Raw genomic sequence first — 27,073 nt, forward strand, 5'->3', positions numbered from 1 at the left:
GGAGTCTAGCCCTGGCAACTCAAACCATGATGAAGTCATAGGCTCCAAAATATGGCCATGGTATGAAGGCAGCAGCACAAATTTTTAGACAGCATTTCAGCACCACACTGCGGGGCCGAGAAAGGAACCTTGTGTAACGTGAACAGCTATGAGCTTGTGCTATTTTATTAATCCAGGGTGTCTGTCCCTGGGGGTTGCATTACCTGTGGGTGTGTGTGTCTTTTGCAGTCTCCTGTTTTATACGACAGTCATCAAGAAGGCTTCCTTTTCTCAGACAAGGCAAAAGGAGAGTGGAGATAGCTCGGCATTAACCCTAACTCTGGGGTTCTCACCTTTGAGCAAGGTCTTTGACATTAAAAGCAAAGAAAGACTGAAACGACCTCTGACATCCCCTGCTTCTAGATTCGGCTTCTGTGTGTGTCAGTCTCTTGCTCCTTCTCACCTCATTAAGTCGCCAAACCTTGCTACCTGCAAGGAAAGATTGATGGAGTGATAATGGGGTGTCTCTCCTCACACAGCAGCCAGTGCTCTTCCACTTGCTTATTAAAGGAGGCTGGCTTTTCCTCCAGGGGGACCCACATTCTGGAGCTCCTCCCTGTTAACAGACCATTCTTCAAAGCTCTTCAACTCCTTGCCAGATCCCTCAAAGGAAAAATAACTTCTTGGGCCACAACATGGAGGTATTTAATGTCTCTACTTCAAAACCTTGTAAACACGCCAAGCAGCAGTGCAAAAGCTGAGAAGTAGGTGAGAAGAAAATTCTTCTCTGTGTGTAGAATCTGTTTTGCGTTTCCCAGAATGTCCATCCTGTGTTCAGATTGGATGTTTCCTTCAGAACCCATACCAAAGGGCTGTTCCTCCTTCATGGAGCCTTTCCTCTGATTACCCCACTTTACCTTCCAGGCAGGAGTATTTGTAGTCTGTGAACTCAATAAAAATGGCTTTGAGGGACTTCCCTGGTAGTCTGGTGGCTAAGACTCTGCACTCCCACTGTAGGGGGCCCAAGTTTGATCCCCAGTCAAGGAACTATTAATAGATTCCACTTGCTGCAACTAAGGCTTGGTGCGGCCAAATAAATAGATAAATATAAAAATACAAAACTTTTTTTAAAAGGAGTTTCAAAAAATGACTTTGAGTTTCTCTTCTGGATAACTGCATAACTTTTAACTATTAGAAAACATATTATCTCCCCTTCTAAACTGTGTCTTGACAAAAACAGGAAACTCATTTAATCTCCCTACTATCCAGACATAGTAAATTAGTAATAACAGTGACCACAGCTAAACCATTTTTGCCATATACACACTATGTCTAACCCTCACAACAACGCTGAGAGGCTATTAAGTCTGTTTTGCAGAAGAAGAAACTAAGTCTCTGAGAGGTTAAGTGGTTTGCCCAGGATTACACTGTTAGGAAGTAGCCAGCATCTCACTGAACTTATCATTTCAACCTGAATCTGTCTTCTTCATCCTCTGCTACAAGTTAAAAGGAAAGAAATGAAGGAAGGAAAGAGGGAGAAAGGAAAGGAAGAACATAAAGTTAAAAATATCAGAATTTTGCCCATTGGAATAGAATTTCACAGGCTCCCGGAATAGTAAGAGATTGAAGAAAACTTAACACAGCCCATCCTCTCCTTTATCCACAGAGAATAACTGAGACCAGAGAGGTTAAGATCCCTAGTCAAGGTCGCACAGCCTGTGACACAGTGAAGACTAAGGCAGACCTTAAGGACCCTGACTCCAGTTCCCAAGTTGCTCTCTCTGTAAGATGTAAATTTTGAAGCCAGAACTAAAACATTAAGATGTTTAAAAGAGGACAGCAATTCATAGATATATAAGCTTGTTTGCTTATTTAAACTTTTGCTTATTAAAATCCTCTGGCTACTAAGAAGCAAGAGTTTTAATTGCTATAAGTTTTCTTGAGTAATTTTTTCGTCTCCAGTATAATATCTAAAATATACAAAATAGCATAATTTTATTTTGTTGTTTCACCAAAAAGGAAATACGCTTTTTAAATGTCATTTGTTACTTAGCAGTCATAACAGTGCAAATAGTGAATGCTTCACCTGCTAAATGCATACTTCTGAACAGCATGAAGGCAGCAAAGTTTAGAATATGATCAAGCCAGTGAGATGTGAGTATTAAAAATCTCTCTCTATATAGGGCCAAGTTCAGGACCATGTCATTCCACCCAATTAGCTGATATATACTTAAGGAAAAATGTGTTTAGCAAGCGTCATCAGTTGAGCAAATCCAAGATGACTCTGAAATCTAAAAAGCAGCTCTGTGTACTTTCACAGTGTCGTGTCAACACCCCCACCCAACCTTCTCTCAGAATCTCAATACTGTCTCCTTCAGGAAGCTTTCCTCTTCTTCCTGAATTCTTTCCCTCCTCCCGCAAAGGGAAATGCATCCTGGCAGGAATCTGGGACATCTAAGATCCTAGGAATAAGGGAAAGGGGGTTGCCTCTGAGAGAGAACTATAAAATCAGCAGCAACAGATGAGAACAGGAATTTTCAGAGTTACTTTAGATAAATGAACTGAAAACGGACAAGAGCAGCCTAATGGAAAGAATTACCATTGTCGAAAGAAAGAAAGTGTCTTTCTGAATAGGATGTCCAGCTACAGAAGTTAGAAAAGGGAAGGAGGTAAACAGTGCCCATTAAAGTACTGCCCAGAGGAGAAGCTACCCAGATGGAGGTCTTGATCCTCCAATACCAGGTGCATCAAACTGTGGACGTGAGTAAGGCAGGTGCCCGCAGTCGCGTCTTTCAACTCTTTGTTCTGATTCCACACACAAAGCCATTTTGTCATAATAATGTGGTTTCTAAGGGAAGATACAGCACTGGCCGGGAGAGGCAAGTATTCAGGCTTCTTGTCAATGTGCTTTAACCTCCCTCTAAAGGAAGAAATCAGAATTCTAGCTTACCCTTGGTCTTCTTGGTCTTTTAGGAACATGAGTCAGTATCCCCAGAGTGCATTACTGCTTGAACGGTGACAAGAACTGTTTTTAGAATTTGGATAATTGATGGTCAGGCCCTGGACTACGTGAAATTTACAAAGGTCAGGCCACCTTTTGTCAGTCTGTCAGTCAAATTTTCCCTACCTCAATATACCGTCTTTAAATTTCAGTTAGAATTAATTGATTTCGTCTCTTACCCACTGGATAGACATTCATTTCTCTCTCTCCCTTAAGGCATATCTTATGCCTAATATTATATTTACTCTGACTGTAAGACAGTATATCTCATTGAGAAAAGGTATTGTTTTGTTTATTCAATTGCTGTTTTCAGTGTCAGTATAGAAATGAGTACGATATAGAGGATTCTATATACTCAAGTAGGGGTAACAGACAGAAAAACAAGTTATACATATGAAAAAGCAATAATAAAAGTATGTATAAAGAACTCATTTGTTCTTTAGAGATGCAACAAGAGGGAGAGACAAACAATGCTGGAAAACCTCCCTGGAGGAGGTGATGTCTGAATTGGATTGTGGAAAATAAACTTCACCGTAAAGATCAGAAGGGGGAAGAATATTCAAAACAAAAGGGAAAATATATGCAAAGGCAAAAAACAAAAAAACAAAAAAAAAAAGTGTGAAATGACTTGAGAACCAAATTAAAGCTCTGTATTGAGAAAGTGTGAAGTGAAGTCACTCAGATCCAAGCCTGAGGCTAGATGGGTGGAGAGAGAATGAAAGATTCATGTATTCCCTGGGTGGAGTTTGTACTTTACATTGCAGATGACAGAAGCTAGCAGAGGCTTTCCATTACAAAAAATACTGCATCAGATTTGTATTTTAAAAGATATCTTTAGTACCAGTGTGGACAAGGGAATGAAGACAGGTAAGACAGAAAACAGCAAGATCAGATTTATAATAGAGGAATCCTCGTCATTCAGTCGCTCAGTCATGTCCGACTCTTTGCGACCCCATGGACTGCAGCACACCAGGCTTCCCTGTCCTTCACCATCTCCCAGAGCTTGCTCAAACTCATGTCCATTGACTCGGTGATGCCATCCAACCATCTCGTCCTCTGTCGTCCCCTTCTCCTGTCTTCAATCTTTCCCAACATCAGGGTCTTTAATGAGGCAGCTCTTCACATCAGGTGGCCAAATAGATAGTGTTAAACTAATTAAACAAGGAGGCTATTAGACAGAGGTGGCTCTAATGCTGTAGCTGCCAATGTAAGCAAGCCAAAACCTAAGTCTAAAGGTTACAAAATCAAAATGCTAAGGACAAGCAATCACAAACACCCAAGTAGGCTTTACATTACAGCCCATCTATAATTTCCTTTCTTTGCTTCTGCACCTTTTCTATTTGTCTTTCCCCTATCTCCTGTTGGAGGCAGTGCTGCTAACTTCAGGTGTGGCACTGCCCAACTGGAATCTGCAAATGCTCAGATAAACTCTTGAAATTTTCAATATACCTGAGTTTACCTTTTAACAATAGGTAGCAGATAGAGAGATGATAAAGAGATAAACTAAGAGATTATTATATAGAGAGAAAATAAGAAGGCATTTGGAAAAGTTCAGGCTAGTACTGGCCAATCAGTTCAGTTCAGTTCAGTTGCTCAGTTGTGTCCGACTCTTTGCGACCCCATGAATCGCAGCACGCCAGGCCTCCCTGTCCATCACCAACTCCCGGAATTTACTCAGACTCACGTCCATTGACTCAGTGATGCCATCCAGCCATCTCATCCTCTGTCGTCCCCTTCTCCTCCTGCCCCCAATCCCTCCCAGCATCAGAGTCTTTTCCAATGACTCAACTCTTTGCATGAGGTGGCCAAAGTACCGGAGTTTCAGCTTTAGCATCATTCCTTCCAAAGAAATCCCAGGGCTGATCTCCTTCAGAATGGACTGGTTGGATCTCCTTGCAGTCCAAGGGACTCTGGCAGTCTGGCTCCAGGGTCAAAAGTTACATAACACATCGCACAGCCGCTCTCAAAACAGGGCTGACAGAATCAGACAAGTCTGCATGTAAATAACTCCTTGTATACATCATCAGTTTTCTCATCTGTGAAAAGAGAATGATAGGCCTAACCCATGGGGTTATCAAGAGGAATGACTGACACAATCTATATAAAGTGTTCCTCATAGCAATAGGTATACAACAAGTAGTAAACAGTATTAATAGTTGCTGTTATCATTATATACATTGCACTTGGAGCTTAATGCAGACTTCAAGTTGAGATATCTGTTTCCCTTCAAGTACCTAACTTGAGATGTGGTCTGAGTTCTGTCTTTAAAAATAAACAACAAAAAAAGGACTTTGATTCATTACAAAGACTCATTTAAAGAACTTTACAGATGAGAGCTAAAAGCTGGAATCATTCTGCAACAATAGCTAAAACAATCACAGGCATTTAGATCATGAGACAGCACTGCTGAGTGTTCATAGCAAGTAGATCCTATGGAGAACTGCATTGGAAGTAAAAGTATTGCTTGTACCCTCAAGAAATCTAGACGAATAGATTGAATACATTATGAGAACACATTTGTTTGTGTGCATTTTTATTAGTTAGTGATAAAACAATCAATATAAATTATTTATGATACAGGGATCTATGGTTACTTGGTTAAAAATTCCAGACAATTTAATCATAAGATCTAGGTTTATCACATCTCCCATCAGGATAATCTCATTCTTGTATGGGCAGGCATTTGGATAAACAAAAGACAAAATTAAATTAACTAAATAACCAAAAGCCATAAACAAAGGACATCTTGCTCTACAATGCCTGGCATTTTAAACTTCAGATTTCCAATACATTCATATTAATTACACGCCATTTCCTGCCAAGCTTACAGTCATGTGACCTAAGTTAGCACTGTAATTAGCTTTTGCCTCTTACAAAACACTCTGCTTTTTTTTTTCCCTCTAGCTGATGAGCTGCTGGGTGCAGAACCTCTTGAATAGTTTTAAAGAAAACTTTGGCAATCAATCAGCGCTCAGACTTTCATGATCCCCCAGTTCACATGTTGAATCAACGAGTGCTCATACTGATGCATCCAATCCATTGTCATTCCATCCCTTAGCTCTCTACATTCCTTTAGGTGATAGGCCTCCTCTTTCATATCAGGACTAAACCAAAAACATACTTTAATGCTCTGAATGCCAAGCTCATGTGATTCTTCTCATCTCAGGTTCTGTCCGGAGGCCCTCCTAGGAAACCTCTCCACGACAAGATGTTCAAGTGGGCCACATACCTTGCTTGCCCAACAGGCACAGCAGATGAGTAACAAGTGTGTTTATAGATTTTGTGGTGCTCCAGCTGTCTTCTGCTAAAATTGGTATATTTTTGGCTATCTGCTTCATCCTCTGAGTAGTTCAAACATCACCAGCAGGGCCCAGTGGTCTGAGGATGCCACATTTAGATTCTTTGTAGGTATAAAACAATTTGTCAGACGGTTGCCTAATATGGTGGCAGTAACTGACCCAGAGACCTCCAAAAGAACTAAATGTTCAACAGCAATAAAAAGGGAACATTAATTAGATCAGGGACAGTGCATGGGACTGGAGATCAGCCAGTCAGGCTTTAGACTGTCTCTCCCCCAACTTGCTGGGTAAGAAGAGTAGGTAAAGCATGAACTCATGCCATCCCTTCAGGAATCAAACTTGCTAATAGAATGTATTTTCAACCCGTTGAAGACAAACATTCATTTGAGAATCTTTTACAATTTAGAAAATTCAGAATAATATTTCAAATGCAAAAAGCACATACATGTATGAAGAAGTGAAGTGAAGTCGCTCAGTCGTGTCCAACTCTTTGCAACCCCATGGACTGTAGCCTACAAGGCTCCTCTGTCCATGGAATTTTCCAGGCAAGAGTACTGGACGGTTGCCATTTCCTTGTCCAGGGGATCTTCCTGACCCAGGGATCAAACCCAGGTCTCCTGCATTGCAAGCAGATGCTTTACTGTCTGAGCCACCAGTGAAGCCCATATATATGTGTGTATATATACACACATATATGTGTATATGTATGGAGGAAAAATGTGGGGAGGAAGAGAAGACCCTGGAAGCAGTTAAAGAGGTTCCCAACAGACCTCTAAGAACACCATATGAGGCTGTGGGTTATGTATAGGATGAAATCCTTGTCACAGGAGTATAGGCCAAGAAATCTGTCTGCTAAGAGAACTGTGCTTGAAGAGCAGATGGAGGAGGGAGGGGGGCTGCTGGCTTACACACAACTATTCAGCAAGTGGATGGGTCCAAGAGTTGAGTGGAAAGTTGTTTGAAGATGTCAGAATTTCATGCAGACATGTTAACAAGCTGCACTTGACGATCTGATCCAATGGACTATGTTTTTCCTCTGAATTTTAAACCAACTGAAATCAAGAGACTTCATAAAATGAAGCAAATTTGTCTAAAAAAGTTTCCAAGTAAATTTAAATCCCCTGAAATTATGTTTCTCTACAGTGGCCAACCGCACACACTCTATTGTGTTTCCTATTTCATTTCTACCTTGTAAAGGACTTTTTCCTTTTAAAAAGAACACACATACCCACACCCACACCCCATCCCACCCCATCCCTACGTACTACACACTTGGCTTCCTGCCTTCAGTCTCTTCCTTCTTTAATTAATTCTGCAAATCAGTGTCAAAGGATTAATAAATATTTCTCTCAAGTTGCTTTACTATTCAAGGACTAACACTGACTTCCCATTAATTCTCAGATCTACTGTATTTGGTTTTAGTAGTTATCTTAATAAAATAAGCCTAGCTTTGCCTGACTACCTGCCCGGGGTCCAGAGTAGAAGATACTTTCTCTATGATCACAGCCAGAGTAGAGCCTCTAAATAAAACCACCAGACGATGCCTCAGATCTGAGTAGCGAGAGAAGCTGCAACCATGAAGAGGAGTCAGGATACAAAAACTGGAGTGTGTGCATGCTAAGTCATGTCCAATTCTTTGTGACCCCATGGACTGTAGCCCACCAGGCTCCTCTGTCCATGGGATCCTCTGGGCAAGAATACTGGAGTGGGTTGCCATGCCCTCCTCCAGGGGATCTTCCAGACCCAGGGATTGAACCTGCGTCTCTTTTGTCTCCTGCATTGGCAGGCAAGTTCTTTACCACTAGTGCCACCTGGGAAGCCCAAAAACTGGAGGGCAGTGAAGAAAACTCTGTAAGTGAGAGGCTTAGAGACAGGCTTGGAAGGTGGACAGGAGCTTCTGAGGCAGGCTAGAGTTCCAAACCTAAGAGCTAATAGCAAGTCCAATCTAAGTCTTCACTTATCATACAGGCAAGATGCCCACAGATGCCACAGTCTGACCCCCATCCCATGGCCCCATCTCTTGCCACAGTTCTGCCTCACTCTGCTCCTTCCTCCAGCCTAGAGTGTGGTCACATGCCAGGCTCTTGCGGGACTCTACATCTCTGCACATGTTACTAACTCTGGAGTGAATTCCCATGAATTCTTTTTTGTTGAACTTCATTAAATGCTGTCTTTTCCTTCTTTTTTATTCTTCTATTTTGTCCTTGCTCAGCCAAGCTCTTTTCTGCTTCACGACAACTGTACACGCTATTTCTGCCTAGAAAACACGTACATGCTATTTCTTCCATTCTCTCTTTGTATGGCTAACGCCTTCCCATCCTTTGGTTGTTGGCTAATATCAGAACTGACATCCTCCCAGCCCCTTTCCCTGGAAGCACAGTTGTTAGAGCCACCAGGAGCCTCCAATATGGCTCAACTTAAGTGCCCTTCAGAGTTCCCTGCAAAGGTCAATGGCTGAGGAGCCTCAACAGCAACATGTTTCTTTCTCTCTCTCCATTCTCACTCCTCTCTCCTCTTCTTTAATTCTCTCTCCCAAAGTCTAATCGCTTCAGCTGTAAGAGTTTCCAAACCTTGACAGAAGGTTCAACTTTGATTAAAATTTCTCTAGAAGATCACTCATCTGTTGTAGATTATGAGCAGTAGGTCTTGAATTTCCCTTCCTTGATTAAAAGTAAATAAATAAGGTGGTCACACCAAAAGGAGTCACTGAATGAGGCCAGATATGGCTTTGGGAATAGAATTTGAAGCCATGGAATCAGTGATCTTACCTGCATAATTTTATGTTTACACACAAGGTAGCTGATTTGGAAAGACATCTTAGCCTGGGCTGGACTGAGTCCCAAGCTACGTTAGCCTAGTGCTCTTGCCAAAAGACCCTAAATACATTTGAAAGTCACAATTCCCCCATCTCAGCACCTCTGTTTATCCTTAGTGAGTCTATTTGTTTGGTTTTGGCCTGCCCCTCCCTGTGGCAGAGAGAGGACCAGGGTTACATCTGTTTTGTTCACCACTGTGTCCCTAGCTTCTGATACAATACTTGCTTCATAATCGTGCTCTGCAGTCATGTGCCAAATAAGGGACCGAACAAGTTTCTTACTTATTTTTTCAAGATTAAGCAAAAAGTGTTAATTCCTAGGTAGAGCCCTGCCCCCCCCCCACTTTCTTGGGCAGCTATTGGTTGTTGCCTCTAAGCACCCACCACATTGTATATACTACTCTTATAGAGCACGGGATCAAACATTTTCTGAGACTCTATCACATGCACTGTGGCAGGGACTACTTATACATATTTCTCCTTTCATTCTTTCAAGAATTTTAAGAGATAGTACTTTTTTCCAGATTTACAGATGAAGAAACAGGCCCAAAAAATCCAAGTCACACAACCTGTAATAGGTGTCAAAGTCTAGATCCAAAGCTAGGACCTCTTCCCTCTTTTGCAAAACCCCTTTCCATTAGATCATGCTGTCATACAGTTGGAAGCTTGATATCATAATTATCTGTTTGCTGGTTCATACCACCCCTGGAAGCCAAGACCATTCATATAAACATGTTTATGTCCACAGCACTGACCCATGCCATACTTAACATCAGAGTTAAAGAATATATGAATGAATGAATTTGGGTCTGTCTACTGATGGAAAGAGGACTTCTGTGGCCTCAAGGCTTGCTCTCCAAGACTGCTGCTAATACTGAGCACGCACTCTCCAGAGGGCTTCTGCCCAGGCCTAAACACAAGTTTGATCTCCTCCACCAAGTCCCTGAGCCTTAATCCAACCCCTTGTTTCTTTTGTCTCCACCACAAGATTCCCCAGCCCTGAGTGCATCTGACTTCCTTCTGCCTCATGGAGTATTTCAGTCTTAGTGATCAGCACAGCACCACAGAGGCATGGCCACATGACACACTCCTTTGTTACTTGGAACATAAACACTTTTGCTTTATTTGCAGCTGAAGTCATTACTACCAGGAGTTGTCAGTCAGTCCACAAGGTGAGCCCATGACTCTGACAAATTCTTTTGGGAAATCAAAAATAGCATGCGCTCTGTCTTCAGATTCTTTTGGGCTTGATAGGGAGATATGATCACACACGAAACAATTAGAGAATGGTGCAAACAAGTTTAGAGTCATAGGCCAATTTGAGTCACAGTTTGAGGTCCTGACTCTCAGTCTTAATCTTGCCAGAACCTTAGCTCTTCCCCACTGCACTCCAAAACTCTCTGCACATGCTGTTCAGTCCCCCAGAAGTTGACAGTATCCTCCCCAGGTTGGGCACAGGGTCTCACAGGCATAATCATGACCCATGGCCTGATGCTTTCAAATGTATTCAGTCTTCTGGCAAGAGCACCAGGCTAACACAGCTTGAGACTCAGCCCAGACTAGGCTAAGATGCCTTTCCAAATCAGCTGCCTCGTGTGTAAACATAAAATTTTGTAGGTAAGAACACCAGTTTCAGGAATTCAAATACATTTCCAAAGCCTCATTATGACCTAATTCAGTGACTCCTTTTTGTGTGACCACCTTATTCATTTTTTAAAAAGCAATTTTTTAAATTTATTTACATATTGGTGTACTTGGTCTTCGTTGCTGTGCAGGCTTTTCTCTGGTTGCGGCAAGCAGGGGCTACTCTGTTGCAGCACGGGCTTCTCAGTGTGGTAGCTCCTCTTGTGGAGCGTGGGCTCTAGGGCACGAGGTTCAGTAGTTGGCGTTTCCAGGCTCTAGAGCACAGGCTCAGTAGTTGTGGTGCATGGAGTTAGCTGCCCCATGACATGTGGGGTCTTCCTGGACCAGGGTTTGAACCTGTGACTCCTGCATTGACAGGCAGATTCTTTACCACTGAACAACCAAGGAAGCCCTTTTTCATTTTTTTTTTTAATCAATAAAGGCAAACTATGAGACTTGCTGCTTATCCATACCAGTTGAGTGACCTTTAATCACGCTGAACCAGTTGAGAGAACTTTAATCAAAGTTGAGCCTTCTGTGAAAGTCTAGAGACCTTTAAGACTGAAGTTACTAAACTTTAGGAGGAAGAATAAAAAAGAGAAGAGAAAGAAGAAGAAGAGGGAGGTGTACATTGCCTTTTGAAGCTCCCCAGCCACTGCCTCTTACAGAGAAGGGCGCCTGAGCAGAGGCAAGATGGAGGCTCCTATAGCTCTGACATCTGTGCTTCCAGGGAAAAGGGCTGGGGAGTCTGGATCCGCAGCTCTTCATTTTAATGTTAACTGAATCCCTTCCTTCTGCCAAAATGAAAGGTACAGTCATTTATTAATTTACAAATAGAAGTCCAAATTCTTACAGATTTTCTTCAGAATAACTTATAAATACAGAAACAATCCTTGGTGCTTTCCTAAAAGAAATTCTGGATGCACTCTCTAAAATGTCAGTTAGAAATAAAACAGAATCCAAATGTCCCACCTTGTAGAGTCCAAGCAATTCCTATTTTTAGAAAGAGGTGTCAGCCAACCTGCTGTATAAGGCTGTGCTAGGAGCCTTGGCTTTTAGGGAAGTTCCCTGCTCTTGCCTCCAACAGGGTTGTTTCATTTCACTTATATGCCTCTCCATTAACACCTTCCTCCCATGTCCAGGGAGAATGAGCTTCCTATTTGGCCTAAAAGTGCTCTTAAAAACAGGACAGTGTACAAAATGAAAAGCTAAACACAAAACCAAAACAGAAAAAAATAATAATAAGACACAGGTGCACATGTATCTAAATTCATGTTAGAGATATTGACAGACAAATAAAATTTATACAATATTTGCTCTAGTTGTTCAAATAAACAGGCTGAAAATAGCTTTTAGCTCATAAAATTGAGTTTGGAAATCAAGGCTATGTGTGCATAGTACCAAATGCCTTCTGTTTTATTTGCATTTGAACTCAGATTCCCCCATTTAGTAGCTTGTATGAACTTGGGGAAAATAATGATAATTTTAGCTAATACATATTGAGGAACTATTACACGTCAGGCACTGAGATAGTTATTTTCCATGTTATATAACTTTTCTATGTCACTTTCCTTTTCTGTAGAGTTATGATGATAATATAGTCCTTATATGTTTTTATAAATATAGAAAAACATGAAAAAAACCCTAGAGATGCAATAAGTGACTATAAAAATAACTATTTTAAAAATTAAAATGGAACGTAGCAATAGCACTGCTAGTATATTTAAACAGCCACCTAATTCTTTGTCTGTTCTTAGATGCATCAGTATTAAGAAAAGAGTCTAAAAGCAATGATTCTGGTACATATTGGATATTTTAATAATCTGAAAAAAAGTCAAACTAGAAATAACTAAGACAACATTATCTTTGAATCAAAGTGAAATTCTAAAGAGTGAAAAGCATATTATTTGATTTCTTTGCCTTGATGTTTTTTGAGTGAGTTCGTCTGTGTTCTGAGAGAAAGGCAATTTTATCATAGTTCTAGAAGAAGGACTTAGACCTTAGTTCTCCATCTGTTCTACCTTTATTAACATGTTCTGTGAACTTGATCCAGTCCTTTAACTTTTACACTCATCCATTTGGATATCTATAATTAACTCATTAGAGATTATTTATTTGTAATTTCACCTAGAACAATGATAAGGATAATGAGATATCTAAAAAAGACTTTGTCTTGGCATAATTCAGTGAAACTGTGGTGGTTTAACCGCGTGAGACATAGCACACAGTGCACCACACATGAATGGGTTAAGAGCACCCCACTGGAATTTTTTGGCCCTTTCAGAGATGTTGGTAGGGGAAATTGTTGGAAGCTTTAGGGGAAATGTCAATAGCATGCTGAGTAACATTGTGTTTCCTGGTTCCTCTGATCCAGCCAGGGCATTTATTTAACGGCTAGATGAGATGGAAAAAGGAAGAGCATGTACAACAGTCAGCCTGAAATAGCCTGTGGAACGATGTGGAGGTAGAGTTGCTGGCCAAAATCCCTCTCAGTAAGGGACTGGTCTCTGCTGCCCACGGTGGCTCAGCCCAGTTCTAACCCTAGCCCACTCGTATACTGAACACAGTAGAAGTGGCCACATGTGCCTGCTATCTCCTCTCAAACCTGGGACAGGCCAGCAGTGTTTCCCTTACACACCTTTGATACAATCAATGCCAGCTGAGCTACTTTTAAAAACACTCTAGGTCTAAGAAAGATAAAAGGCCATCATTTTTTCAGATCTCATCCTTGGTGACTTTGATCAGATACTATCTCCCAACAGGTAAACCTATTATGGTTGAAATCTGATTTTCAACACTCTAAGTGACCTTGTAGAATGTGTGATAACCTATAAGACACTCTTGGCACTTCCCATTCGAGTTGACATTTTTAGATACATCGAACTTACTTTACTATCTTTGGTTCATAAAAAGCTAAGCTGGTAGAAAATGGCAAACTGTGCTGTACATTTATGGCTCTGGTCTCCATGTGACTGTTAGGAAAGAAATGAAAATATAAGTGTCAGTAAATGTGGCCTAGAGCACAAGAACATTCTGCCTATTGATATGGGAAAGGGGTACAGGGTTGGGGAACATGGGTGAATTTAAAAATAAATCTTAGCATGTAAAAGGATTTCAAATTGTCAAAATGAAGGTCACTGATGCTGAGTTGGGGTTTTTTTTTAAATTGGAGTATAACTGCTTTACAATGTTGTATTAGTTTCTGCTGTGCAACAGAGTGAATGAGCAACAACTGGACGCACACCCCCTTCCTCTGGAGCCTCCCTCCCACCCCACCCCACCCCTCTAGGTCATCACAGAGCACCGAGCTCGGCGTCCCCGCGCTGTCTGTCTGACACATGGTAGCAGATAAGTGTCAGTGCCAGCCTCTCAGCTTGTCCCACCCTGCCTTCCGAGTGGGAACTTCTGAGTGTAACGTAGAATGGCAGGCTAGAAGAAAAAAAACTTTCTTTCATGGAGTCATACACTTGTTTGTTGAGTTTCTCATTTTAGTTCAATGGAAGTCCAAGGAAAATCCAGCATTTTCAGATGAACAACATCAAATTAAGATTGCTGAACAACTGGTCACATTGGAGGAGCTGACCTACTTCTGTTGCTCTTAACTTCATGAAGGGCTACAGAATTATGTAGTAAATGGTGGTGTTCATGAGAAATACAGCTGAGCAACCTGACATAACCATAAAGGCAGGCAACTGTGGATGGCACAGAACAGAATTAGATCCTAGGTCAGGGAGAATGTAAGGTCACTGAACCAAGCTCTGCACAGGGTCCAGCCCAGCCAGCAGATGTTACAACAAGACACTTCTGGATGCCTAATCCACATTCAGTAAATACTTGTTGATTAATTGATTGACTTACTGATTGACAAAATGGTCTCTAGGGATGCCAGGTTGGATGACTAGGCTTTGACATTAACTCTATTAATATGTCAGAGGCTTAAGCAGGTCTCAACATTTTCCTGCCTCAGAATTCTCATGTCTACAATACAGAAATAATCACCTGCTCACAGGGGTTACAGGAAAGAAGAGAAGATGGGGAAAAGGCGAGATTATTGTTGAAACCTGAGGCACCCCTCTCCACTTGAAAGGTGCCAGCAGCAGATACTGCAGGGAATCAGCTTAACAGCCCTGCTGTCAATCTCCTGAAAGGAGAGACAGAGGGCGAGTCCTGTTCCAGGAGCACGAGGCATAGCCAGGCGCATGAAGCAGGGTTGAAGGACTGGCAGAAGCCAAGGAATGTTGAGCAGACAAGCAGGATCAGCTTGAAAATCTCTGGGAAGAAATCTCAGGGATGTTCTCCTCTAAAAACCTTCCCCCAAAGCCCGCTCCTGCTCTATCCTATTAGAGAAGAAGCTCTCAAACCTAAGTGTCTGTACATGAGGATCACCCTGGGATACTTGTTTTTATCAGATTGCCCAGTCCTACCCCTAGAGATTCTAAACCATCACATTTCAACTGAACCCCAGAAATCTGCATTTTAGCAAGGACTCCAGGTATTCCTGTAGCAGGTGGTCTAGGGCCACAATTAGAGAAGGACTGACTTAAAGAGGACCCACCCAGCTGTGTACTTCTTAATGACAGTGCCAGCACCCGTGAGGACATGAAGATGCCATTGGGTCTCATATCCAAACAATGCTAATTTTGGATTTCTTGGTGTACCAAGGACCAATATCATTCAGAAAACATTCTCTGAGAACCCATCGTGTGAAAAGCATTGAACAGCATAAGAACAATCATGTGCACAGGTAATTTCAAAACCAGGCTGACTTTGATAGAATCAGCAAGTCCTTAATAGGAAACCTGAAGACAAGAAGGAGTCCTTCTAAATGCTGGGATCTAAGAAAGCATCTTGGAAATGGTGCCATCTAAGGTGAAGCTGGAAGGGAGATAGGGCTGCATCTGGTATGAAGAAAACCACCTCAGGCAGAGGGAAAGGTTTGAACAAAGGCAGGGATGCCTCAGAATCCAGAGCAATGGCATGTGCCTGGCCTGTGGAGTGTGGGATGGAGACAGAAAGCAGATTAGGAAAAAGGCTACAAGGGTGGGCTGTGACCATACCTCAGAGAGCTCCAAACAACAGGATGAAGTTTGATTTTTGTCCTGAAGGCAATATATATAGGATTTTGAGAAGAGTAGCTAAAAAGGATGTTTCATTCATTTAATTTCATAGGTAACACAATATTTAACTTAAACAGTATTCTTTTTTTTTAAATTAAAGTATAGTTGAAGTTATACATGCCGGGAAGCGCAGCCAAAAATTTTTTTGGTTTCATCTATGGCACAGCAGGAAAGAATGCCGTGTAGCAGATGTGGGTTTGATCCCTGGGTTGGGAAGATCCCCTGGAGAAGGGAATGGCAATCCACTCCAGTATTCTTGCCTGGAAAATCCCATAGATAAAGGAGCCTGGCGGGCTACAGTCCATGGGGTCGCAAAGAATCAGACATGACTTAGTGATTAAACAACAACAACAAAATAGTTGAATTATGAGGTTGTGTTAATTTCTGCTATACAGCAAATGATTCAGTTAGACTAAATATAAATTCCTTTTTATATTCTTTCCCATTATGGTTTATCACAGAATAATGAATATAGTTCCCTGAGCTGTAGAGTAGGACCTTGTATATCTATTAAACAATATTCTTAGTAGTTAATAATCCATGGGGCACAGAATTTTAAAGGAACAAGATGGTACATAAATGTAAAATTTCCCTTCCTTCCACCCCTGTGCCCCTGCCGTTTATTCTGGAAGCAAGTAATGCTACCTATTTCTTTTGTATGGAGACAACTGTTTGGTAAAATAGATAATGTCCCGATACTGGTTTGATAGTAGTGGAGAAGAGAAAGATTAATGACAGAGACACCAGTTTGGCAATCACTGCAAAAGTCCAGGTGATGAAATGAGGCATTAAGTAGAGTAGTTACTCTGAATATAAGAGACTCTAAAAAGACATTTCATCATCCTTTACTCCCATCCAATCTGTTTAGAAATGGCACGGTAGGAGTCGAAGATGACTGAAATTTTGTCTTGAGACTTGAGGAATGGTAAGGAGGGGAAGCTATTTTGTGACAAGGAGATGGGGAGGCTGTGTGGGAAAGATGAACCCTGTTTTGGAAATTTTTGTTCATGAAATGACAAATATTCCATTAGCCCGTGAGCTACATAGCTTGGAAGGGAAATATATATCGGGAAGTCAAGGGCAAAGAGCTGGTAGTTAAAGCTATGGGATCAGATGAGTTTGAAAGAGGAAGATAAAAGGGGTACGGAAGACTAAAACACTTCCACATTTAAGGGGAGAGTAGAATAAACCAGCTCAACAGGGACTGAGGAGGACCTGCATTACTGAGTCCTCGGGGAGAAAGAGTTTTAAAGGGAGAGGCATGGATTTCTGGCTAATACCTCACTGTGGGAACAGAGATATGATGCAGTAAGGAGAAGCGCTGAAAAGAAATCCGTGGACAACCTGGTGATGAGCAGATTACTGATGAGCTTTAAAGGATAATTGCTGAAGAGTGGTGAGGGGGGAAATCATGCAAGGGAGAGAGTGAAGAGAGGCAAAGGTGCAAGGGCCTTGTGAAGACCTTTCTCTCAAGAAATCTACTATGAATGGAGGGAGAGAGGAAAGGACCTGGGGAAAGGGAATAAGGCAGGGAAAGGACTTTTTTTTTTTTTTTTCCTGCAAGTGTAGTGGAAAAGGTTGACGAGAAAAGGGTGGAGTTAAGAAGATATTTAATGGAGCAAGATGGCTATAAGAGATCAAAGGGGAAAAACTGAAATGAAGGGAGGAAAACTGAGGAATTGACACCTTATCACCTCAGCCCTCTCAAGAAAGAAGCTGAGCTTACCCGCCATGGTTGAGGGAGTATTTCAGAGGTTTGCTCCCTCACCATCAGTCTCCAAAGAGTTGTGCTGAAAGTACCTTTGGTCTCTGAATAATCTTGGAAATGTATTCAAGAACTATCTTGTTCTTTCTGTCGCCCATAAAGAAGAGCAGAGCAAGGGACACAGCATTCCTTCCAGATGGGCTTCGGGAGATAACCACGGGGCTCTGTTAAGCACTGATATTGGAAAGAGAACGCAAACAGCAATTGCAACTTGTCTATTAACATCCTGTGAAAACTACCAAAAGGTATGCACAAACAATTTATGGGGGAGATGTGGGAGATTTGAGTGGAGTCAGTATGCCTCCCTGTGATTTGGGTCAGTGCAGACACTTCCCCAGAATTCATAATCGGTGATTCTCTAAGGACAGAACACAATGCCTTCCTCCTTCTCTCCTCCCTTTCCTTGTAAGCCTCCTTCCTTTATCTTCACTTGCCTATCCTGGATTTGCTCCCAGAATACCAAAGAAAGGCAGAGAAGCAGCATTTCTGCTCAGGTTAAAAACAGTTATAAGGACATATTAGTTGTGAAAAACTGTGTCCTCCAAGAGGATCACAAGGACCTGCAAACATACCCTGATTTTGTTCCCAGGTTAATATATTTGAGTTTAGCTTGTTTTGTTTTTATGCTGTCCTAGTCCTTTCTTCTTCTTTATTTTTGTAATAACACTCCAATTTTAAATCTCCCTCATATGAGTGGCTTATATTGTGCCTGCCTCAAGCAATTATATAAGAAAATTATGTAAGTACATTTAAAGTTAGACATCTATTCCTTCATTTTAAAATTTGATATGACTCCCAGGGAGTGTTTCTTATTGTTTACAGATTATTTCCTGAATTCCAATAGAGCAGTGTATATGTAAAACCCACATTGTCCGTTTCCTTCTTAGGCAGTGTTGTAGTTGGTTAAAGCACACTTCTAAGGCTATACTGCCCTCAAGTGGTCTGGCTTGGGAACAAACAATTATTTTTTTTCTGGATGGAAACTGTTTCTAACCAGACTTGTCTGACTTAACAGTAACTTCTGACCAGAAAAATAACAACAACAAAAATTATTGCATGCCAAGTCTGAAGAGTATGAGGGAAAAGGAATATTTTATTTCCCAATGCTCTCTCAAAAGGTATAGAGTAAAAAGTACAATAGCAAGAACCACAAGCTTGTTTTGTTAATTTTAGAGTAACTGTCTGCACGTGTGGCCACAGGGATGCAGCTATGGGGTATGAGTTGAACTGGCTCCGTTAGGCCTTTGGGGACAATCTTCAGCTTCTCAAGGGCAACCCCTTCATCAGAACTCATGACATCATGTTCCACAACTAAGGACACACAGTTGTTTGGAAAGAATGCATTCAGGGAAAACATTCAACTTTTCCCCATGTGGCCAAGACTCAAAAAGGAGGCCAACAATTAGGGTGATTACATTAATCACAGGATGGCTTGTGGAGAAGGGTACTGCTGTGGAGGGCCTATAATGGTAGCTCTGTGGGGACTCCATTCTAATTGGCCACCATCAGGGCCCTCTAATGCCTATGGTTAGCTTCCCACGTTGTTGGTGGAAAAAGGAAGAGACCACCCTCAAAGGGATGAGCAGACTCAGGATGCGTTGGGCTGTTCTGGGCTGGACTGAAGAGGCAGGTCGGTTGTGGGGTATTTGGCCACTCAGCTGAGAGCCCCTCCTGGAACGGGGGGACAGCTAAAGATGCATGTGGTGCTGTCCCTTGTGGTTTCTGGTTTTTGGGGTGATTTCTGTTAATCGTGAAAATCCTTCAATGATGGATGATTTTTGAGTGGGAAAACACTAGTTCTCATACGCTGCTCTTCGGCTGGGCACAGAGATGAACTGGGCTGGTCCAGTGAGTAGAAACGAGCTCTTAATTCATCTGTTATCTGGTGCTATGGGAAAGAACGCTGAGCTTCGTAACTTGGGATCTAGAATCAGTTCTGCACACCAGTTATTTGACCATGAGAGACTCACTTAAACCTTCTGGGCTCAGGTTCCTCACCTGCAAACTGTGACATTAGCTCAGGTTAGTGGTTTAAAGACTGCTACGTGGGTGTGCCCACAGGCTACTGCCAGGATGCAGAGTCCTTTCCCCTCCTTCTTTAGGCAATAGCAAGCCCACTTGGATTCGCTTTATAAATCTAAATTTGAAAACCACTGGATCAGATGGTCTGTGCATCTTTCCTTTCCAGCCTCATTATTCTGCGGTCAGGACAGGTACTCAGCAGTGATGGTGGCACTCACTGGTGATGTTCTTTTTCTTCTTAAGTGAAATCCTATATGGCTGTCAGTCCAAATGCTTCCCTATAAAATGAGTCCCATCTGATTCTGGCATTCTGGGATGACACCAAGTGGGTGCTGGAAGAGGGGAGAAGAGGAAGAGGTGTGAATCACTGTGATCCCACAGCTTCTGGGGGACAGAGGCCAGGGAAGGAACTGGGCAGAGCTCACCAAGCAAACACCAGTCTAGGAGTGTGGGCATGTGAATAAGTGTGGTTATACTCTATCAGGAAAATCAACCAGAAGATGGAAGATCACGGCCAAGGAATGCTCTGGAAAGAATAGTAGGGCGCATAGACAGAATAACAACTTTTTAAGGAAAATGATATATTAATATATATATATATATACATGTCATATATATTATATATAAGATATAATTGCAGCTTTTTTCTCAGGAAGCTATAAGGTCTGAATGGGCCCCCAAAGAAAAATACACTAAAAAGAAGTAAAAATTTCTGGAAATGGAAGGTTTTAATACACTGTACATGTCTCTCATTCCTAGTAGGAGCCATCATTAATAAAATTCATAAGATTTGTTTTCATCCAGGAAGCTGTCCCTTTAAGGTCACTTAAAAGCAGAATAGAACATAAAATGTGTATAGTTTTATTTCTCAACCACTGAAAGTTTTTCCCTCTGTAGTGTTTAAGTTGAGATCATACAAGTATGGATGAATAATAGTTGGGCTTCCATCCCCTCTCTTGATAACATGTGATACAGATTAAGTACCCAACCAAGGGACTCAGCATCATGAAATAGCCACTGTTCTAGTTCATGTAGGCCGAGTAAATGCAGAACAATTTTCTTTTCCACTTTGTGTTTTCATATCGGCATCTGTCATTTTATGAAGAGATTATAATTTATGAAATTGCTCAAACTGTAGTTCATAGTTCCATGAACTTTTAAGGCCTGATTTGTATGGCCCTCAATAGATTTCTCTATTGATGTACCCCATTATTGTGCTGAAAATATTGTATAGATAGTGAATGTACACCCAGTGAACAAATACGTACAGAGCACATATTACAGGAAAAGCATTGAAGTAAACAATATGGGGATGCAAAGATGGGCCAGACACAGTCCTCGCCCACAAAGTGCATACAGTCTAGTAAAAAGTGATGTGTGTAAACAACCACAAAATAAGAAAGTAAATAGCTGACTACCAGACACACATGTAGTAATATGTACTTCTGATATAGAGTTAAGGGTGGGATTTTAGGCAATTTTTTCAGGAAAGGGTTTATGGAGCAAACTTTTGGTCCAGGCCTTAGGTGCACATAAAATTTAGGTAGAGGTGGCAGGAGTGACAGGAACAAAGCTACGGAGCTGGGAAAGCACGGCCAGCGTTGAGCGGACAGAGAGGCTGGCGGAAGGCTGTTGCTGTGGGGGATGAGGGGGCCGGGGGTGAGGAGCAGTAGACAAGTCCTGACAGGATGCTGGAATTATATTGGAGAGGCAGTTTTATTTCTGCGGAGGGGAGGGAGGGGTTTTATGGCTGCAAGTACAGAAACAATGCACAGAATATGTAAAGGGGAAAGTGACCAATCCAAAATAGCCTCCGGAAGACTCTTAAGTTAGCCCAGGTATAAAATGGTGGAAGTTTGACTTTTAGTGATGGCATTGGAAATGTTGTGTGAATGCGTGCGTGGTGGGAAGTAGTACTGGAAAAAATGCAATTCAATTCAAAGTCACTGCCAGGGTGAAACAATAAGTTGGACAAAATGAAAAAAGTTAGAGTCCTACACATAAAACATTATAGGCACCTTTCAGCAGATGGGCTAAATGTGTGTGTGTGGGGGGTCATGTCTGGAGTAATTAGTGTGATATATTTGTACCCGTAATTAGCCATAAAGTCCTGCCATCGTTTTCCAAAGTAAAAGAACATTCTTTTAAAATTGAAGTGAAGAAACATAATCTGGAAGTAGGGAGAAGTGATTGGGTACTCATAATCACTACTTTGTAAAGAAGTTGAGTATTTTTCCATTTCAGCAAGTCATTAGAACAAGTGGAAAATTTATTGGAAGACAGATACAGTCTGTAAACAGAACAAGATAATGTACATTTCCTTACAAATGGTCTGTAGTTCTTTTCTTGTTAAAAAAAAAAATGAGTATTACACCCAATTCTTTTGTATTTTACTTCCCTGTTTATCATGCTAGGGAAAATGTCATATTTTATGTCAGGTGTAACTAAACAATTGGAGTAAATGACTGTCTATAATTATAAAAATTAAAATCGTAACAAGATGTAGTCATTGAATTAATTCAACTGCAGGTTGAATACTTGTTCTGAAGGCAACTTTGGCCTAAATTTTCAGGGAACCGAGATAAAAGAAACTCAGCTCATTCATAAAAAGGCTTGAAATTTAGTTGACTAAATCTGACTAAAGAATAAGAGGAATCTAAAAATCAATAAATCATCATATTGTAGGCCCCTGATGTCATTCAGGAATTCATCTGGAGAATTTAGAAAATTCCCAATCCTCAAATTCCACAACAGCATATAACTGCCATGAAATTTTCATGCAGAAACAACTTGACATCACAGAGGTATGCTGGGCAATGGGGCTGGATTCCTGGGCTCACTCACTTGGCTAGCGACCCACTACCTCAAACCAGCTTCGCAGAACTCCTGAATGGAAGTCTTTGCAAGGTTGCAAACAGCAATACCATGAACCTTAGGGATTAATTGAAATGTCGAAACTGGGACTGTAGCGCTACACAGGGTCAAGTACTGTACAGCAAGGAGCCTGTCCAAAAGGGACTCAAAGAACAAAGGCATCCTTAGAACAGAGTTGGCTTCTCAGAAAATGTGGGTTTGTGTTGAGAATGAGTCATGTTCAGGATTGGTAGAAATGAGAGAAGAATGGGGAAGGGAAACATCCCAGCATCTGGCCTTGCCTGACTTCTTGCCTCTGGGCTCTTTCTTCTCCGTCCTCTGTCTGGATTGGCTAGATCCCACCTACAGGCTTAGCCCCACCTCAGCCAGTAGGTCAGTCCTTTGCTTGGGCATGTGTGGTTTCAGCAGCTCTGACAGTGGGCAGCAGGCCTATTATTAAGTGATAGGTGCCACAGCAGGCACTTTATTTAATCATCATACCAAATCTGTAAAATATTATTTTCCCAAGTGCCCTGGTAGCTCAGATGATAAAGAATCTGCCTGCAATGCGGGAGACCTGAGTTTGATCCCTGGGTCGAGAAGATCTCCTGGAGAAGCAAATGGCAACCCATTTGCAACTAACACACAAATATATAAAGAAATCAAGGCTCACAGAAGTTAAGCTAAGAAACTTGTGCAGGATCATAAATCTGGTGGCAGGAGAAGAAAATTCAAGTCCAGAATCATTTACTGTGGTAGATGGCCTCTCAGGCTCTGAAACACATATTCCTAGCCTTGGGTGTCAGAGGCACAAGACTGTGTTACTTGCTGGTAGGCTTTCCTTGGGTGACTCAGTTTTGACAAGCTTCTTCCTTGTTCTACAGAAACAATCCTGTAACTATATTCCTGCTGGCCTTACTCTTTGTGACTTACCAGCTCTTCTGCAATGGGAGTCTCTTCTTGCCCTTTTCATACATCCTCCTTTTCCCAGGATGGAAATCTTGTTTCACTTGAATGTTTGGACTCTACCTTGTGTTTGACCTCATAAGGGTGGGAGGGTGTGTTTGACAGGTCGTTGAAAATAAAGGTGAATTAGTGATGTGAATGTTCAAATTACCTTACAGTTGCACTCATTTCACATGCCAGCAAGATGATGCTCAAAATCCTTCAAGCTAGGCTTTAGCAGTAGATGAACCAAGAAATTCCAGATGTACAAACTGGATTTAGAAAAGGCAGAGGAACCAGAGATCAAATTGCCAATATCCGTTGGATCATAGAAGAAGTAAGAGAATTAAACCAAAAAAAAGTCTACTTTTGCTTCATTGACAGTACTAAAGCCTTTGACTGTGTGGACCACAACAAACTGTGGAATGTTCTTAAAGAGACATGAATACCAAACCACATTACCTGCCTCCTGAGAAACCTGTATGCAGGACAAGAAGCAACAGTTAGAACCGGACATGGAACAACAGACTGTTTCAAAATTGGAAGACAAGTACGTCAAGCCTGTATATAGTGACTCTACTTATTTAACTTATATGCAGAGTACATCATGCAAAATGCCGGCTGGATGAAAGCACAAACTGGAATCAAGATTGCTGGGAGAAATATCAACAACCTCAGATATGCAGATGATAACCACTCTAATGGCAGAAAGTGAAGAGGAACTAAAGAACCTCTTGATGAAAGTGAAAGAGGAGAGTGAAAAAGCTGGCTTAAAACTCAACATTCAAAAAACTAAGATCATGGCCTCTGGTCCCATCACTTCATGGCAAACAGATGGGGAAAATGTGGAAACAGTGTCAGATTTCATTTTCTTGGGCTCCAAAATCAATAAGGATGGTGACTGCAACCATGAAATTAAAAGACACTTGTTTCTTGGAAGAAAAGCTATGACAAACCTAAACAGTGTATTCAAAAGCAGAGACCATAAAGGTCCATATAGTCAAAGCTATGGTTTTTCCAGCAGTCATGTATGGATATGAGGGTCGGATCATGAAGAAGGCTGAGCACCAAAGAATTGATGCTTTTGAACTTTGGTGCTGGAGAAGACTCTTGAGAGTTCTTGGACATCAAGAAGATCAAACCAATCAATCCTAAAGGAAATCAACCCTAAATATTCATTGGAAGGACCGATGCTGAAGCTGAAGCTCCAATACTTTAGCTACCTGATGCGAAGAACTGACTCATTGGAAGAGACCCTGATGCTGGGAAACACTGAGGACAAGAGAAGAAAGGGGCAACAGAGGATGAGATGGTTGGATGGCATCACAGACTCAATGGACATGAGTCTGAGCAAACTCAGGCGTGCTGCGGTTCATGGGGTTGCAAAGAGTCGAACACAGCTTAGCAAATAAACAACAACAGTGAGTGAAATCACATTAAAGACAATTTTAAATTTGGGATGAGGCAATTGCATATAATCCAACAGTGATGAGAAGTTATTACTCATGCAGGATGGACTGGAGAGGAAAAGACTGAAGAGAGAGAAACTGAGAAACCATTAAAGTTGTGCACATTTGAAGTGATGAGAGCCTGGACTGGACTTTATAATAACCCAAAGGAAGGAGATAAGAAATACCATATGAAGCAAAAGCTGTAGACTCAGTGACAGGCCGGATTTTTAGAGAAGCAGAAATCAATAATGACTGCAAATTTGTAAGTATGGTGGTGTCATTGGTAGAAGCAAAGAAATCTAGGAAGGGGAATCAACAGAGTGGGGAGAGAACCCTAAAATCCCAGCTCTTGTTCCAAGAGGTTTCAGTAATAGCACTGATTATATTTGAGTGTGTTGTTAGCAAGTATTCAAGCAGAGGCATGTTTTAAAATCAGTTGAATTGTTGAAGTGAGACTAGAAGGCGAATGAGAGGATCAGAGTTAGACGATCTGTCTGGGATGGGTGTGGGAGTGGAAGTCATGACTATGGATGAGGGAGCTATAGGGGAACTCAATCCTAACCTGGCAAGCAGTCCACAGTTTGACACAATATTCTGGGGCTGGGTGTGTGCTGGGCCAAGGGCCAAGGACAGGGAAGGGAGTCATGGATGGACTGAATATTCATAATAAAAGAATCTATTATACAACTTGGCTCTTAAAAAGCCCACCTCGGTGCCTAAGTACGGAATCTCGTGCATGAGAACGCTGATGATTCAGCACCCGTGTGAGCCTCCCCCATCCTATCCCACCGAGAAAAGCAGCCCAAGGGCTGCTGCTATCATTCCCCTTGGGTGCTAAAACACTGAAAGTGCTGCAAAATGCCTCTCTTCTTAGATCAAATATGATAATTATTGAGTTGGGCTTTAATTCAAATTCTCAGTTTTCCTTTCCATAGTGTAGATCGGTGACCAAGATAAGCCAGTGGCTGACTGTGTCTAAGTCAATGTCCTCAGCTGTAAAATGGGAACCTTAACACCTACCTTCCCTTTCTGTGAAAACAGATCAATACAGAATTTATATTTTGTCTGAGTGATGGCAGATTGCTTATTTCAGTATGATTCTTTTAGCTTATAAGTTCAGAGACCAGTGATGGGTGTAATCAATACAACTTTTATGTAACTTCAGGACGAAACTAGGTTTCTTTTAGTTCTGATCCTAATTAAAATTAAAAACTTTGTTAAAAAAAAATAAAATGAAGGAAGGAAGGGGGAAATGTGGTTATTTAGGGTGGGTTCTTTTATGAGGGGGAATTTCTTGGATATGAACTGGCATTTGTCCAATAATACTCTGAGTTCAGTAAATAACTCAGCATATATGCATAAAGTTTCCAATGACAATCATGAAGCTTAAAAAATTAAGTGGAAAGTCCTTGGCAGGACACATATTTACAGTTTGATGAAGGGAAATTTTTTTGGTGGTTGGCCAAAGCTGACAGGCATAAGGATTAACCCATCCTCACCCATCACCGTAACAGAAATTTCCAGTTATCACTGGCACCGTGCTGTGGCTTTCCCAAAGAAACCTGGAAGGAAGCCGACCTCTATGTGAGTGTGGTGTGTGCGTGTGCACAAACATAGTGCACAGGTATGCCTTACAAGTGAATGACTTACTGAAGACGTGAAACTTCTCTAATGTATAAGCTACTTTCTAAAAAGGAGGAAAAAGTCTGATAGTGGTACTATAATTCTCTTCTTTCAGACATGAGTCTGAAATAGGTCTCTCTTCTCACTATGATAACACCTTTTAGCACAGTAAAAAAAAGATGTGATCTTCTGAATGACTTACCCATGGTCACACAACTCATGAACAGCAGAACAGAAATTCAAACCCATGACTGTTTCACTCAAAAGTTCAGATATTTTCTGCTACATTTGCTGCCTGCAAAAAATAATGGTGTGGATGTGGAGACAAAGCAGGAGGCTGGTGGGGGTAACCCAGCCTACAAAATACGTGTTTATAATTCTATGACATCTACTTCATTTCTAATGGTTGCAGGGAAGGCACTGATATTAATAAGCACTCACTCCGAGATGAAAAACAAACTCAGCCTCAGAGAGGCTATAGTGGCTTTGCCAAGGCCACAGAGCCAGGACATGGGAGAGCCAGGACACATAGCCAGAGATATGTGACCTAAAATGTTTGGTAATGGGTGAAATGTTTTCA

General features: G+C 41.5%; 1 protein-coding gene and 1 long non-coding RNA gene across 6 annotated transcripts in view; one reads left to right on the forward strand and one right to left on the reverse strand.

Moving 5' to 3' along the window:
- LOC102409318 overlaps positions 1 to 27,073 on the forward strand; it is a 266,263-nt gene that overhangs the window by 230,108 nt on the left and 9,082 nt on the right. For all 4 annotated transcript variants that reach the window (XR_006552366.2, XR_006552367.2, XR_006552370.2 and 1 more), the window contains one exon: positions 17,702 to 17,844. This is a non-coding gene — a long non-coding RNA (uncharacterized LOC102409318). The remainder of the gene's footprint in view (positions 1 to 17,701; positions 17,845 to 27,073) is intronic.
- Positions 1 to 27,073, reverse strand: part of SYNPO2 (synaptopodin 2) — a 199,720-nt gene that overhangs the window by 74,216 nt on the left and 98,431 nt on the right. The gene's annotated exons all lie outside the window — the stretch shown is intronic.

The sequence above is a fragment of the Bubalus bubalis genome, chromosome 7, assembly GCF_019923935.1.
Source record: "Bubalus bubalis isolate 160015118507 breed Murrah chromosome 7, NDDB_SH_1, whole genome shotgun sequence".
Taxonomy (NCBI): Eukaryota; Metazoa; Chordata; class Mammalia; order Artiodactyla; family Bovidae; genus Bubalus; species Bubalus bubalis.